General features: G+C 37.2%; 1 pseudogene; it reads left to right on the top strand.

Annotated features, from left to right (window-relative positions):
- The first annotated feature begins 1,833 nt into the window (after positions 1-1,833).
- LOC129244174 (jerky protein homolog-like) lies at positions 1,834-5,708 on the top strand (annotated as a pseudogene).
- Positions 5,709-16,965: the final 11,257 nt, after the last annotated feature.

Here is a 16,965-nt window from a genome sequence, read left to right on the forward strand (position 1 = left end):
GCTATACCTGTAATTCGAGGCATCAATATATATATATATATATGTTTTTGTTCTAAAAAACAACAAAATATATATATATATATATATATATATGTATGCATTTATATAATTTATACAACGGCGAGCTTAACTGGGTTCATGAAGAATATTTGTTGAATATTAATGTTTTTCTAATATAGTTAAAATTGGTTTGTTATTTTGTGTTTTTTTTTTAATATAATTCATTGCAATTTATTTGCTCTGTCTTATTAGTTTAATCACCTTAACTTTTTTAAACGGTGGCAACCCAGTTTGAAAAATATATTTTATGCTGATACAGTTGCTGATTGTTTGAAATACACTTTATTATTCAGTATAGTCTCCCTGAACACCAATACACTTGTACCAAAATTCACAGCTGTTCTGGGCACTTTCTTGGCCGATTTCTAGACACGAACTCGTTTCGGAGCCGAAGAACCAGGCTCACACCACTCTTTACTCTTGGTTTTATTTAGGATCATCATGATAGACCCAAATCTCATCCATAGTAATGAATCGACGCTCTATTTCCAGTTTATCCTTTCGAAAAAGTTATAAATGTCGCTGAGAAAATGGCATTCGAATGTGTTTTTTTTTTTCGTTGTTAGCGAATGCGGCAACCATTGTAAACACGGCTTTCTGAAACCCAACACTTCAGTCAAACTATTGCTTTGACTGTCCAATGAGTTGCCTAGGGCTTCTACTCAGGGCCGTATAGAGCACATCCGGGTCCCGGGGGAAAATCCGTGCCCCGGGGGAAAATTGCAAATGCGGGCCCTTTCCAATGATATCTAATTCATATAAATATGCATAATCTCGAGTCCGGGCCCCTCTGAAAACTCCGGGTCCGGGGGAAAAAGTACTCGATCCCCCCCTCTTGTTCGTTCGTAAATTTCAATTACTCCACGATACTTGATTTTTTACATTGTAGAAAATACTGTGATGACGCGTCGATACTAAATGGCTTGTAAACAAAGAATGAGTTCTGAGATTGAAATGAAAGTTCGCATACGTTCATATAAAGAGTGTGCCAACATAACAAAAAAAAATGTAGGCTAGTAGCAATGCCCTCTCTTGTCGAACCGCAAAACTTATTGAACAACCTAGTATTAGTAGCATTATTATATTTTTGTTATTAGTTCCTAATTTTCATTATATTCAAAACCTTGTAGTGCTACTGTCACACCCTGCCCGAACTCTTTTTTCTTGTTTAATTAGCGCTTTTCCCTATTCTAGTCAACCTTAATTTTCTATTCCAATACTCATTTCCTTATCTACCAAATTATGTTTGTTGGCATACACATACATACATACATTTTTACCAACAACCAAGCTTATCAGCAAATCGGACATAATTTCTTTAAGTAAGCAATTTACCGAAAACCAATATTAAATTTGTCTCATTTAGTTAATCTCGACGATCAATACAGGTGATTAATCATAGAAAATATATACATACATACCTACCAAAAAGGGATCTGAATAGTTATAACAAGGGACCTACAGTACTTTCGTTGCAGGTAAGAGTTGAATTAATGTCCACGCATACAGTAGCGGAGCAGGGAGAATGAATGAAAATAAAGAAAGGTAAAAAATTTTAGCAAGGAAAGAAAAGCAGAATATCTGTTGAAGAAAGCCACAAAGAGCGGCTCATGCGGTTGGAAATCCTTTCTTTCATTACTTGCACTTACATACCTTTTTGGTAGCCGTTTAGAGACAGTTTCCATAGAATCTTATCATTAATTATATTAAATAGCCTCCTGCTTGCCTGCAGTCATATAAATATTGAAGGGCTAGAACCACATACGTGAATAAATGTGTACAGCTGTGACAAGTGAGTCGAAGGATATCGAAATATTCATTATACCTTGCAATTCCATTTTGTACATAGAAATATGCAGGCTGCTTTTGTTTATCACATTAGTGTATATCCTTTTGTAGCTTGAAATGCCTGTAGTATCAACAAGAAAACTATTTTCTTTAATGCCAACATTTACTCATTTGCCAGTTTCTCACTCATTTGATCTGCGGCTCTCAATCATTAATTTTTCTTTTTCGTTTAATTTCTGCTTAGTAATGTTTTGATTGTACAAATCAGCGATTTATCGATTACTCATTGACTCATTGACTGTGAGGTTCACACAAATATTTGTAGTTTTGTGATTTGGTTTTATGTACATATCTGCATTCATACATCGACATTGTTTCCACTGCTTTCTTTAAGCACCCACAAATCCCCAATGGGCTGTGATCAATTTCATGTTTTGACAGCTCGCTTTATACTTTTATGCTCCGTTGCTGAAGCATGTCTAATTGAGAAATATTTTTCTGGAAATGCAACAGATGTTTCAAAAGACAAGGAGTTAAGAAAGAAGGGACTCAACGGCTGCGTATGAAGATATGTATTTCATATGTGTACACACACGTGCATGTATATGTATGCCTATATTATAAATATTTAATTAGAAGATGGCGCAAAATTAATCATCCAATTTTGTTTTTAATCAATTTTTTACTAAATAAAAAAAAATATTTTGAGTCATAGCTTATTTGTTTACATACTACATAGTCCAGTTCACAAGTGTCAGTTCTAGTTGACATACGACGCTATAGTATTTGCAAAAATTAAAAGTCTTCCGATACTTAGGTTTCAGTTTCTCCGGCTATAAAATATTACTGCGCACGCTCGATAACGTGAACGCTCTAAAGCGTGAACACCCCAAAACGTGAACAGACATTTTTGTGCATTGACTACTCTAAAACGTGAACAAACCCAAAAAGCTCTGTAACATGAACAATAAACGTTACAATTATTTGAATGTAGTTTCATTTATTTCAAGTAATTCTGAAATTAGGGAATCCCCTAATTATAAAATAGGCATTTTATTCCTAATTGCATGTAGGGAGTAAAATATTTCAGTCGCGGTTTTGGTTTTGCAAAGAGTGTTTCGTCTTAAAACAAAAGGCTAAAATTCTCGGCTATTTTAAAAAAGGCTCATCTGTGACGATTTTAGCAAAGAAATATATGTAATGTTGCTAAATCATCAATTTGTAACATTAAAGCGAAAAAGCAAGTGCTTTTAAAATGCGTAAAAACACGTATTGTGGGCCTGGAAATAGAAACACACTGCGTTCTTCAGAGTTGCCCAAAATGGGGAGAGCTCTTTATCGTTGGTGTATCCGAATGTGTGATAAAAACTGGCCAGTAAGTGCTTTAATGTTGAAAGAATAGGCAAAAACACTGCATGCAAAATTTAAAGAAAATGAAACAAACTTCTTCGCTAGTGATGGATAGCTCCAAGGATTAAATATGACGCGGAAAACTGTCTTCGCAACCTCAGCTAGTGGGTCCGTTTAAAGAAAAACTTAAAGCTAAAATGGCCGAATTGGAGTTGTGAAACGATCAGTTATATAATGCTGATAAGTCGAGGTTATTCCGGAGACTTTTGCCAGAGAAAACATACGCGTGAAGTTTGGAGAAGAGACCCCCAGGGGTAAAGTCCGAGAAGCAGCGAATCACGTTTTATGCTGTTCAAACGCCACTGGATTCCACAAGCTTAAGCTTCCGGTATTTAGAAAGGCGAAGAATCCACGCTGCCTTAAAAACTTTCAGTGTCCCACCGACTATAAGAGCTCGAAGTCCGCCTGGATGACGTCGGCTATATTCAAGCAATGGTTTCATGAGTCATTTGTTCCACAGGTGAATATTCCTTTTAAGTTTTGTCCGATTTTTAAGGTTAACTGGTTGTTTTTTAAGGTTACATCATTTTTAAAGGAGAAAGCCTTACCAATTAAAGCTCCCCTGCTAATCGACAACGCTCCTTCTCACCCAAATGAAGCTGAACTGATAACGGAGAATGGGCAAATTTCAGCAATGTTTATGCCACCAAACGTTACTCCCCTCATTCAATCGATGGATCAGAATGCAATTAAAATCACTAAGTTGGATTACAGAAACAGCCTTCTAGCTTCAACAGCAGCGATAAAATCTGATTTGCTCGAGTCGTTGAAAAAAATTAGCTTAAAAACAGCTATAAATCTTTTGGATGCGGCTTGGTTTCGTGTTGGTGAAGCAGCATTAGCTAAGTGCTGGAACAGTATTTTAAATTTTGAGCAAACAATGATGATCTCGAAGATAATGTTCGGTTGGCGGTTTTAAAAGAAAAATGGGAAGCTGAACTTCGCACCTTGATGAGCAACACCGGCGATCTCCTTAGTAGTTTAAATCCTGAGGTTCGTTCGTGTTCGCAGATATGCTCAAAGATATGTATGTGGGTTATTGACAAACTTTTTTTTATTGAAAATTTCAGATTGAATTCACGTTACCAGCCATTCATGAATGAAACGAAGATATCGAGGAGGGCAATGCAGATGACGATCATCAACTAGAGGACGAATCCGATGATGACAGCGTATCAGAGCAACTGGAGAAAATTAAGCCGACTGAAGCAGTTGAAATTTTCAACAAGGCGTTAATATGGGCTGGTCGTGAAGACGTCCATCAAAATGATATGAGTGTGCTAAGACAGTTAAGGGAAAAAGCTGTGGCTAAAATTAAAAAAAAAACAGATGTTTCAAAAAAAGATGACTGATTATTTTAAATAGAACCATCGTATGACTTAATTTTCAAAAAAGATGTAACGAAAACAAGAATAAAATGTAAATTTAAATGTGAAGAAATATATTTACTTAGTCTTTTTGGGCATTCCAAAACGTGAACACTTTTGTTAACGTGAACTGCCTTGGTTTGAATTAGTTCACGTTATCGAGCGTGCGCTGTATAGTAAATACTAAATTTAACGCGCATGGAAATCGATCGAAGCGCCGATTAAGTATGCTTGTGCTTTACTGGAACAGTGTTTTACTGATTTATGATCCCATTATGAAACTTACAGGAATTACTGTGTATAAGCTCAGTTGGAAACACTAAGTTTATGTTTTTTTCTTTATTTGTTGAATCTTTCTTGAATAAGAAACTAACAATAAGTTAACAAATCTTATGTGCTAGAGATCAAGTGAAGCCAAGCCCTTCTCCACCTGATCTACTACCACCAGCTGGTACTTCATCGAATACTTTCAGGGCCGGAGAGTTTGTTTCCATTCGGACGACATGACCCAGCCAACGTGGCCGCTGAATCTTTATTCACTGCGCTATGTTTATGTCGTCGTAAAGCTCATACAGCTCATCGTTCCATCGATTTCCTGCGATATTCGCCGTTGCCAACGTGAAAAGGTCCAAAAATCTTGCGCAGAATCTTTCTCTCAAACCCTCCAAGCGTCGCTTCATCGGATATTGTCATCGTCCATGTTTCTACGACATACGTTAGAACGGGCATGATGAGAGTCTTGTAGAGTGTTAGTTTTGTTCGTCGAGAGAGGACTTTACTACCCATTTGCCTACTCAGTTCAAAGTAGCCCTCCATTGGAACTCAAGACCGACATTATTATCGGTGTTAGTGTTGGTTCGTAAAAACAGATGTCTCTTACAACCTCCAAGTCATAACTGTCAGCATACAGCACACAGGCGCCTGTTTCAACGACATTTTCTTATATGGTTCCACTTTCAGGCGGCCAGTCTAATTAAGACCACATCTAGCAGCAAAGTGGAAAGAATGCAATGCGTAGCATCCATGCTTGTTACTCCACCAGAATTCATAGAGTCTGTGACTTGCACTGCTGTTACTATTTAATAAGTTAAAGAAGTGTTCCTTCCAGAACTTCCTCTCTTTATTTAATTGAACATAACATTGCTCCGATCTTGAAACCTTATGTAAGCTGCCGAGCTTTCTATTTGACTTTTGGGCTGCAACAGCCGATCACAAATTGAAGGAGTCGAAGTCTTTAGATCTGTTAAGGTTATATAAACACCTTCCCAACGATTTTAAGAAATTAAAAAACTTGATTGAAGAAAATTATTTTGCTGTTCCCATTGGCTTAGCTGTGATATAAAGAAGCTACTTTGTGCATTCTTATCCATTTATACGGTTCGCTCAAAGTAATACAAATATTTTTTTGTAATTGATAAAAAATACACCTTTTTACACTCTAAATAACTCTTAAATTAACTAAGTAGCACCAGCAATCGTTCAATACAAACCAATACCATCAATAATAAACTCCGAAAAGGATAAGCTCATCCTCTTTACCCTTAGCTAATCAAGGAAATAGCTTCGAAGTAGTTCAGAGGCACCAACATATGATTGGAATTTCAATGCCTTAGTTTTTCCTTTATTACGCTACATTGAAATAGTTCCCCCTTGGGACTTTTCCTAGTAAAAAGTACAACCAAAATACGAATGAATTGGCGCGTGACAAAAACGCATAAATTGGTGACAATGGTGGGGCGAGCACGAGCATGTGGCATGCCGCACCAAAGTGGAGCTAACTAGAACATTGTACCTACATACATAAATAAGTTTCTATGCTTGTAAGTAATCTTGTGCGTGTGCGCTGAGTAGTATTAAAATTTAGATACTGCACACAAAGTGTTATGGTGGACTTACTTAAGTAGCGTTAGACTTAGTGGCGTTCTAATAAAGTGCACTCGCTGACAGGCTGACATAAATACTAGAGTGTATGTATGCAGTTACGTTTGTGTAGCAAGCAAGTAAGAACTACTTCAAGTGGCATAAAGGTGGTAAACAAGAAGCCTCCTCGAAAAGAAGAGGTGACCGAAGTGTGCGTCTGAATGGCGTAAATTGAATTATGTTTGGATTGATTTAAATGGGTTAACGTCTATTCAGGAGAAATTACCCCTAAAGTAGTTTTACCACTTTTTTCCTATATACCTTTTTAGGTAGGTAGTTTGAGGCATATTCAAGATCTTCACTAGTTTTGCGACTAGCCTTTATTTTTGACTGATGACTCAAACGATTGAAGAACATTCGATTTATTTGGTTTTCGGTCCAACTTTTATCTAATGGACGAAACACAGTTTAGCAGGGCTCTCTTGCTCCTGATTTTTATAACGCGTCTAGTTTTCTGGCTAAGCTTCCCCTTCGGATAAGCTTGTGCCCCATATAATAAGTAGAGAGCCAGCTTTATTTTTATTTGCGCAAGGCGTTCTTGGACATAATTTGATAATGAAATGTTCGTTACAATACAGGCTAGCTTATGATATACTTTCATTGAAAGGTATTCTCATTCGACATAGTTCTGGAAAATATTTTACAATAACATTTGTAAATAACGGTATCGAGTATCTGTTACAGTGCAATTTTGTCTCATAAAAATATATTTATTTGCAATCACTCCATATTCGACACTTTTGCTTTTTACCTTACTACATGTTTTGTTCAAAATAGACCTCGTATGACATGAACATAGAGTTCAGCATTGATTTATTCTTTACCATCGTGCGAAGAACCTTCTGGCGAATTTCCAATCGAATCCAAAAATATCCGTGAGGAAGTGCCAATCTCATTGGAATCAGTGGGGTGCTTTGAACCTTTACTATTCTAATGCTTAACACAAAGCTAAATGTAGTATTCGCAGGCATCCCACGCAAAATTACTCCCACGGGTGCCGCGATCAGGTTAAAACACCGCTTGGCTGTTGAGCTGTTTAGGCAGAGATGTCTGCGTGGCAGCTTCATCGTGCAAAGGGAAGATTGGACGGTCATTACCTGTGGCCTCCTGACTCCCATTCTTTTACCACGCTTGAGCTGGTAACCGCTTGCTGAATTTTACCATTAGCAACGAGAGGGTCAATACAACTTTAATCACTATTAGAAAACCGCTCTAACTTATTTCTTTTCAAACTTTCAGTGCAACCGTCTAATCTAACCTAATCTAAAGTCAGAAGTTTGTTTCGAAAATTCAGCATTGATGTGGGAACACCAACCTTCCTCGGTAACATTGCGTCCAGGACCATATTACAACGGTACTAAAATTTATACTCCAAAAATGCCAAGGTTTTAAATGAATGTTGCTTTTGTGCCAGGACGTGCACTTCACTGCAACATTTTGTAATGAAAGCAGCTAATAAAATTCAGAAAGGTTCCATGCCTCCCTTTCAATTTCAATTAACAGTCAATTTGCGCTTTACGATGCTATTTGTTTGCTATTAAAAGCAATATTTGCACGTTTTGTTTACTCATTATGCGATTGAATGACATTTCATCGTGTTGACATTTTTTAGGGGTAACACACGAAAACGGATCAACGCCATAAGATAGGCTACCTACGTACGTACTTAACGCTCAGTTCCCCTAATATAACTTTAGGTGCGGCCAGGTTTTCGTAGAGGATATATAAATTTTATTAGTACATCGAAGCACGCACGAATAGCTTATCAAAGTAATGCGCATTGCTTTCTAAAAAAAGGGGGTGGATGATAGTGCTCGATTCGGTCATTAAAGGGTTAATTATGTGACAGTAAAATGCGAAGTTACAGCACATCTTCCACACCTACCTATGTATGCACCCATAAGTATGTATGTAATTCTCTTCCTTTTATTGCCATTTACTTCAAATATTTTCTTTTTCATTTTTATATATGCACTTATTTTTATTTATAGATATATACTCTTTTAGTAGTAATGTTTTTTTGCTAATAAATTTGTTTATTTCATTAAGGAATTTTTATGTGCTTTTCGAGCTCATTTGCCACTCACCAGTACTCACTCATTTACGCTTAATGTTCCTCTAACCATTGCCATTTCTTTGTTTAATTTCGTTTCGTAATTTAATTGTAGTTGTAGTTGTTGCTATTATTGCCATTGTTGTCATTGTTGCATAGCTGTATTTGGTCATTACGTCGCGAGCCGAAAGTGTCTTGTTAACATGCAAAACAAGTTGCTTTATGACTTTGGCATGAATATGCAAAAGTCGAACCAAAACGGCCGCCACATTACTGACTAACTGCTGAGGAATACATTCATACACACATACGTATGTGGGCTTTCCTATTTCCTATTGCACTTGTGCATATTCGTACATACATATGCAAGTGTTTCGTGTTTCATACGTCCGTGCGACGGGGTGGGCCATTATGACCAGCTGGGGCATACTTGGCTACACACCCCATATACACATAGGTATGTATGTATGTAGAGGTAGAGGATATTATGCCTTGTAGTAGTGAGTTTTTGGTTTTTCTTGCCGTCAGTGCATGTTATACAAGCTCGTTAAATTTTAATTACATGCAACCAAAAAACGCTGAAGAGCCAACCAAGCAATTTCTGGCCATACTCTATAGCATACATATTTACTATACATATATATATATGTGTGCATGGATGTGTGCAAAATTATTGCTTGTGCAGACAGCCATTCGTGTCGCTTCTTATGAACGTCCATTGTTGTGCTAATGTTTCATTGTTGTAATTTTGTAAGCAGCAAAACAACACAGCAATGCATTCGTTTTCTTAATAATTTTTGCTTAATTAAGTTGTAATTGCGCAAATGAATGTAAAGATTTTGACTATAAAAAATATGCACTTGCATGTATACGCTTGTAAGTAGATATGTATGTGTACGACTATACACACATTCATAAACATATTTTTACATAAGGGCGCACTTACATACACACACCGTAAATTGAATATTTTCCTAGAAATATGACGGAAGGTCTCACTCAAGCTTTTACAAAACAAGTCAGAAGCTGCCAGAAATATTATTCTTGTCTTTCTTGATGGCTGTAACGGTTCTGTCGCATACATTTAAATCCTTTTTGTTCATTTTAAATGTTAAAAACTGTACAAATCTCACTCAAGTTTGAACTTTAAAGCCTGACACTGGTGAGGTAGCCACATTGCTTAGACTTTCTATTGTCAAGTCTCGAAGTACTGCTTTGTCTAGAAACTATTTTAAATAAATTTGTATGCAGATATCCCTGAATAGATGATTTGGTTCCTTGGAGGTAGATTTTAGGTTCTAGGGCCTAGGGAACATAGAGAGAAATGAAATTGTTTAGTAAAATTGTTGATGAGCTTGCCAGGAAGGCGACTGAATTGGCCTCAGAGACCTCCTACCCGGTCATTGGCATCCCCCTGATAGTTGTTAAAGGGGAACTGTACAAATTATTTCTCAGGAAAGCGTAGAAAAGATGAAGCTCCATTTCTTCATGTGCTATTTCGAAAACCCTTTAGCCCCAGTACAATGTACGAAGAACTTAGAAAGTGCTTTGGACTCCTCGCCATTCAATTCCCAAACTCGTAGCTGGTTTACCAGTCACTGGACGATCGGCACATACGCGGAAAAGCTGGGTTTACCATTTAACCCCCATTGCGGAAGCTGTGGGGACCTTTCAAAGAAGGAGACTATTGAGCATTTTCTCTGTACATATCCGGATTTGGCAGCTAGACGAAAAAGATCACCGGGAGCTCCTTTCTTCGACAGCCTGGAGCAGTGCGCTAAGTCCCATTAAACTTCTCCATTATATCAACAGCTCTGGCTGGCTGTAGATATCTGCCTATACGAAGTCTCATAGTGGTATCAAAACGGCGCTTTAGTACTACTTGAGGAGTGCCAGACTGGCACTTCAACCATTTCTCCTACCTACCTATATAATTGGCGCGTTCAATCTACGTTACGTGTTTACATCCTGAACTCTTCCTGCAATATGTGGCGTGGGTCTTGAAATACACTCAACAGTTTGTCATTGCCTGCCGAAGAGCGGCTGCTATTAGAAAAAAACTTTTTCTAATATTTTGGTGTTTCATTGCCACTGTGAGTTTTCATTGTAGACCCTACCGAATGACAGTCATGAATAAATCCATTAGTCAACAACGCCAAAAAAACAATAAAACAGATTTTTTGCTTACTTGTCGAAAAACCGTGTTTGGGGGGGAAAAAAAATTTAACTCATTTTTGTATTCAACGACTCAAAATCAGTCAAAACCAAAAACACTTAATTACGCAAAATGAATCATCTGATTTGAAATAATTTTTTTGACCAAATAAAAAAAAATTTAACTGATGGAAGTCTTTATTTTGTACTTTACGTGATCCATTGCTTGCAGCGGTCTAGTTCACAAGAGTCAAATGTGATAGACCTACGGCGCCATTTGCAAAAATTATAAATCCTCCTATAGGGTGACGAATTTGGCGCTTGAGATTAAAGTGAGCTAAAAAACCTTACGAGCTACCAAGCTGAAATAAACGAGCTCACCCAAAAGCACAGATGATATCTCCATTATCGTAGGCTCCCCAATCGACCTAGGTTAGGTTGGCTGCCCTAGCTAAGGGCACACTTGGACAAATATTGAAAGTTCGTCCGTTGTGGTGCCATACATGGGAGAGGAGAAAGGAGAGGGGAAGGAAGAAGGAACCTTGGGATTAGAGACGATGATGAGCATACATTTTACGACGACGCCGACGGTGGCTGATTTGCGTTCGTAGTTAGCCGCAACAAGCTGCTGATGAACTTCATCAAATTTATGATATTTACACCGGCTATATCCGCAGGCGTAGCGAAAAAATCAGAGGCCAGATGTCTAAGTCTTTGCCAGACGAGAGCAGGGTAGCTGAGAAGAAGGTGTTGAGATGATTCCATCTCGTCCTCAAGACAGCTTCTGCAGAACGGACTTGAGGCAATCCCATGCTATGCTAATCGTAAAACTTCCAGCCGGATATCAATCAAATCACTTTACACAGCAGTTGCATTAATGCTTTTATACAACTTTCAAAATCATACTTATTTTCAAAGAGTGACTTTAAAGTTTCACAGAACATTTGCTCTACGGAATATTTGAAATATCGGAAGTCTTCTTGAATTGACATGCTCAATGAGCTCGAACCAATGCACTTTTCTCTACATTAAAAAAGGTCAAGTAATAAATTTAGTGACAAATAATAATAAAATGACAGCTAATGGAAAACGAGTCAGGGTACTTAATTGTCACTAAATACGTTTCCACTCCCAAGACATTCCCCTAAGTGTGTACGTATAAACATTCATTATAAACGGTTTATTAAATTAAATACAATTATTTATGCTTTAATATCGTACCTACCTTAATCCTTTACGCTTTTTCTACTGAACTCACCCACATTTAATTCATTAACGAACCCACCAGCCAGCTCCAATTGCAACGAAACACACACTCACACATACATACTATATGCACACAATAAACATCAACCCATTCTTCATAACACTTTTTCGGCCAACAGTTGTTGTCACCACTCATTGTGGGTATGGGTGCCTCTGTATGTATATGTGTATGTGTGTCTGATGTTATTCGTCACGCATGTCCAGTTAAATTTTTAATGTACGCCTTTAGCTGAAACCAATTTTACTGATACTCCACCCTCTTTAACCGCCTGTCAACTATGTAGCTCAACTCCTTTTCTCTGACAAACCAACAAATAAGCAAATAACACTTTGACACATTAACGCATAATAACGTAGTGGTATAAAATTGCCGCATTGTGCATAGATTGTCATGAAATTGGGAAATGTTTAGCGGTTTTTTTTGGCTTTTGCTTTTTTTTCCATACTCCACTCCTTTCGAATAGTAATAAAAATGTAACGCTTTAATATCTTGAAAAACAAATAAAAATGTCGTCAAGGCATTGGAGAAGCGCAGATTGTTATAAACTCGAGGATATTTGAGATGTTTTGGAATGTCCAGCCTAAATCGGCGAATTGGCAAATTCAAAAATGAAATTGATCCTCGCATTGATAGTCACATGGAAGTACAATAGCACTGATGGCGTACGAGGATGAGCGGTATTGGTATTCAAGTACCTAAGTATCTACTGTTGGTTATAGTTGTAGCCTTGGAATTGACTTTCAGCTTTCGAAGGAATGCTCTATACCGGGATAAAAAAATATTGGTATTTGTTGCTGTTTTTTACTCATATGCTTACTTTTTCTTGAACCAATCTTCCGACCAAGTATTGACTAAAAAGGATACATGACTATAGATTTGTATATGATATACGAGGTGTGTTCAAAAAATAAGGTGAATTTTCAAATTTCGCGAGCTACGTACATTCGACTTTCGATTATTATTTTTTTTTATGTTGGTACACTCCTCTCGCAAATATCTTCACGGTTTTAGCAAGTTAGCATGTTTAGTTTGTTTGTGAAAGTCATAAATAAGACAAGTGTTTTGTGCGCGTTCGGCTATCGAAAAAATGGATCAAAGAAGTTGCATCAAATTTTGTGTAAAAAATGGAATTAAGTGCTCAAAAAGACTTAAAATGTTGACAGTGGCATATGGTGAGAGTACTGTGAGTCAAAAAATGTTGACAAGTGGTACAAGCTCTTCACAAAAGGTCGCTAATGACGATGCTCTCTGTGGATGCCCCAACACATAAACAACCGATGAAAATATTCAGAATGTGAAGAAAATTGTTATAGAGAATCGTCGAATCACAAATACAGAAGTTGCTGAGGATGTCTGCATATCGGTTGGCTCATGCCCTGCAATCTTTTCGGGAATTTTGGACATGAAGCGTGTGACAGCGAAGTTCGTTCCGAAATTGCTGAATTTTGAACAAAAACAACGTCTGATGAGCAACGCTCAGGAATTGTTGAATGACGTCAACGATGATCCAAGTTCGATGAAATATCAAGGCTTTGCTCACTGTTTTCTTCGATTGCCATGGTGTAGTGCATCAGGAGTTCTTAGCACAAGGTCGTATGGTAAATAAGTTGAAGCTGTGCGCCATTTACGTGAAGTAATATAATACGAGAAAAACGCCCGGAATTGTGGAAAAAAATGCATGGCTTTTGCATCATGATAATGCACCTGCTCACTCATCTTTGCATGTGAGAGATTATTTGGCCAAAAACAACACCGCTATTATGCCTCAACCACCGTATTCACCAGATTTGGCCCCCTGCGACTTTTTCCTGTTCACAATTGAGGAAATAAAAACCGAATCGTTGAGCGAGCTCAAGGACATACCAAAAAGTACATATCATAACTGAGGATTGGAAAACGCTGGCAGAAGTGTATTTTATCTAAGGGGGACTACTTTGAGGGAGATAAAATAGAAATTGATGAATAAATAGATATTTTTTGAGAAAAATAAAAATTCACCTTATTTGTTGAGCACACCTCGTAGTACAATGCATGGATATAACCTCAAACTCCTCCTACCTAGGACATCAGGTTGAATAACAAAAGTCTTTTCGAAATATCGCAGTGTAATTTTAGTCATGGAAGAAGCCATGCCCGAAGTCTCTTTCATAAAACTGCATCTTACGACATTAAAACTGATAAAGAGAACCTTTCAGGCCTTTGAAGGAGAACTCGATAAGATCGTTTGAATTCGAATACGAAGAACTGGAAAATCCTTCTTAGCAAATCGTCTTGATCTTCACTTTTTACTACCACTTATATAGCCCCGAAACAATTTTCATCCAAATCTCCAACTTTTTTTATCAGAATATTTGAAAAAAACTTAAGCGCGCCGTTTTATAACCCACTCAATTTTAGTATACTAAAATGAAAGTTTGAAGTAGCCGAAATTTTTCGAAGATTTTTCATACTTTTTCCCATTGAAGTGCGCATTCATGTAACGAATGCAGACATGTTTTTTAATATATATGGAGGAAATGCGAATCATGGTCAAGGAAAATAGTATCAAAATATAACAAAAAATTTTAACGACTTCAAATTTATACTAAAATTTAATGGGCTACAAAACGTGTATCCAAATTTTTATAAAAAAATCTGATTAAAAATTTTTGAATTTTAATCACAATTCGCTGAGTTTTTATAACTCTTTTACAAAGTTTGAAACTTGGTTTATTATGCCTTTACTAGAGTATGAACTATATTTTTATAAAAAATAATTGAAGTTAAGAAACTAGGTAAAACTTGTTAATATTTGGTGCCTTCGTGATAATTTCGGGGGTGGATGTTTATACTCAGTTAATCTTTTCTAGCAAGAACACAAGCAAACAATCTCTCCATTCAAGGAAATTAAAAGTTAAAAGAATGGTGTTTCCGCTTTCGAATATTATCCAAAAATTGTATCAAAAAGATATACTATGTAATCTATAAGGCCATTTTCGGTATCTCCGTAATAATGATTGTTTTAGCTCCTCTAGTCTTCGTTCCACGAAAAGTGAACTGTAGTGATTATCATGCACTTAAAATTTCTGTGCTATATTATTGAGTACTGTTTTTTGTTTTGAAACATCCTTTGCAAAATATTGATACTAAATATATTACTGTGAAGCTTAATAAGTTCTCAGTTCTCTTCTGGGAAACATATTGTGCTTCAGCTATGTCCATTTGATTTATCATTAAGTCCATCTACATCTAATCTGGCCTAACTAGTGTTGAGAGATCTGTTTGCTTCATCAACTCACAGGCGCAAATATCTCTTCTGATTCTGTAAAATGCAGAGTGGGTCCGTTCCATTCGGTCAGCTCATCAGTCATTAATGGTTACACTACTCCCGCCTTTACAATCAAGGTAATACCGCAGCATGAAATACTCTTCACACTGCTGGGCTAGATGTTACTATTACTGAGCCAATGCACTTACTCACCGTAAATATAACAATACTAGTGCAGTGACTTTCTGAAAAGAGAACTAATTTACAAGTGTCTCGGAGGGCAAAGACTTCTGACTGAAAGCTGTTCGCTAAGTCGTGTAAAGTCATAGGCCTCTCGATACACACCAGCTTAACCGTTTCTTTTTGATTTTCTAGCTATTATCTTTTTAAACAGTTGGTTTAAACAGCTGACGCACGTTTCGTGTTTTGTTTCACTGTCAAACATCTTCAGTTTGGTCTATAATTTGACCATGAATCGTCTTGCAAACGAAAAACGCTTGCAAATCATTGAATTTTATTATAAAAATGCGGGTTCTCTTAAGAAAGTTTATCGCGCGCTTCTTCCATTTTATAGTCAGTTTAATCGACCCACTGAAGCGGCTATTTGAGCTATTGTGACTAAATTTAGAACCAAATTTACATTATTGGACATCAAACCACCAACACGCTTACGTAGAGTGCGAACAGAAGAAACTATCGCAGCTGTATCGGCCAGTGTTATTGATGACCATCAATTATCGATTCATCGCCGTTCGCAGCAGTTGGGCCTCTGTTACTCAACCACGTGGAAAATTTAGCGAAAGGATTTTGGAATGAAGCCTTTCAAAATACAGCTGGTGAAAGAATTGAAGCCGAACGATCTACCGCAACGCAGAATTTTTGGTGAATGGGCTCTTGGAAAGTTGGCCGAAGATCCACTTTTTTATTGAAAAATTGTGTTCAGCGACGAAGCTCATTTTTGGATCAATGGGTACGTAAATAAGCAGAATTGTCAATTTTGGAGTAAAGAAGAATTGCAAGAGCTACCAATGTATCCAGAAAAGGTCATAGCTTGGTGCGGTTTATGGGTTGAAGGTATCATTGGGCCGCACTTCTTCAAAGATGCTGCGAATCGTAACGTAACTGTGAATGGTGAGCGCTACCGTGACATGATATCCAACTTTTTCTTGCCCAAAATGCAAGAGCTTGACTTGCATGACATCTGGTTTCAAGTGAACCTTGGAAAATCAGGGCGCCGCCATCCATAAACCGCTACTTTGTTTTTGACCGATTTGAAAATTTCCGTCAGTACTGAAAATAAACAACCTTCGTGTGCACGATTCATTCCATCATTCTTGTGCTTCCCATTACTTTCGCTTATTTTTCCTCTTATTTTCTTTATTTATTTTCTGTACTTATGTCACGATCCTGGGATGGCGTAACCTTTTACTCTATTATTCTTGGGAAACCGCTTCTGAGACGTATATTTTTTGGGAGAAGTGAAAATGTTCTTAAAACGTTTTCAAGAAAGTGAGTAGAAGTTGAAACCAATTCACACTGGTTTCCTGTTCCACGTAAGTTTTTTTTCAGGTTCCTATTCCAGCAATTTTTCGATTCCGGTTTCGATTTTTTCCTTCAAACAATTAATCAATATTAGTCTTGCCGAACTTTGTGAAACAACGTGGAAACAATGTTTCAAATCCCGCAATACCCCGACTCA

Source organism: Anastrepha obliqua, chromosome 4, assembly GCF_027943255.1.
Source record: "Anastrepha obliqua isolate idAnaObli1 chromosome 4, idAnaObli1_1.0, whole genome shotgun sequence".
NCBI lineage: Eukaryota > Metazoa > Arthropoda > Insecta > Diptera > Tephritidae > Anastrepha > Anastrepha obliqua.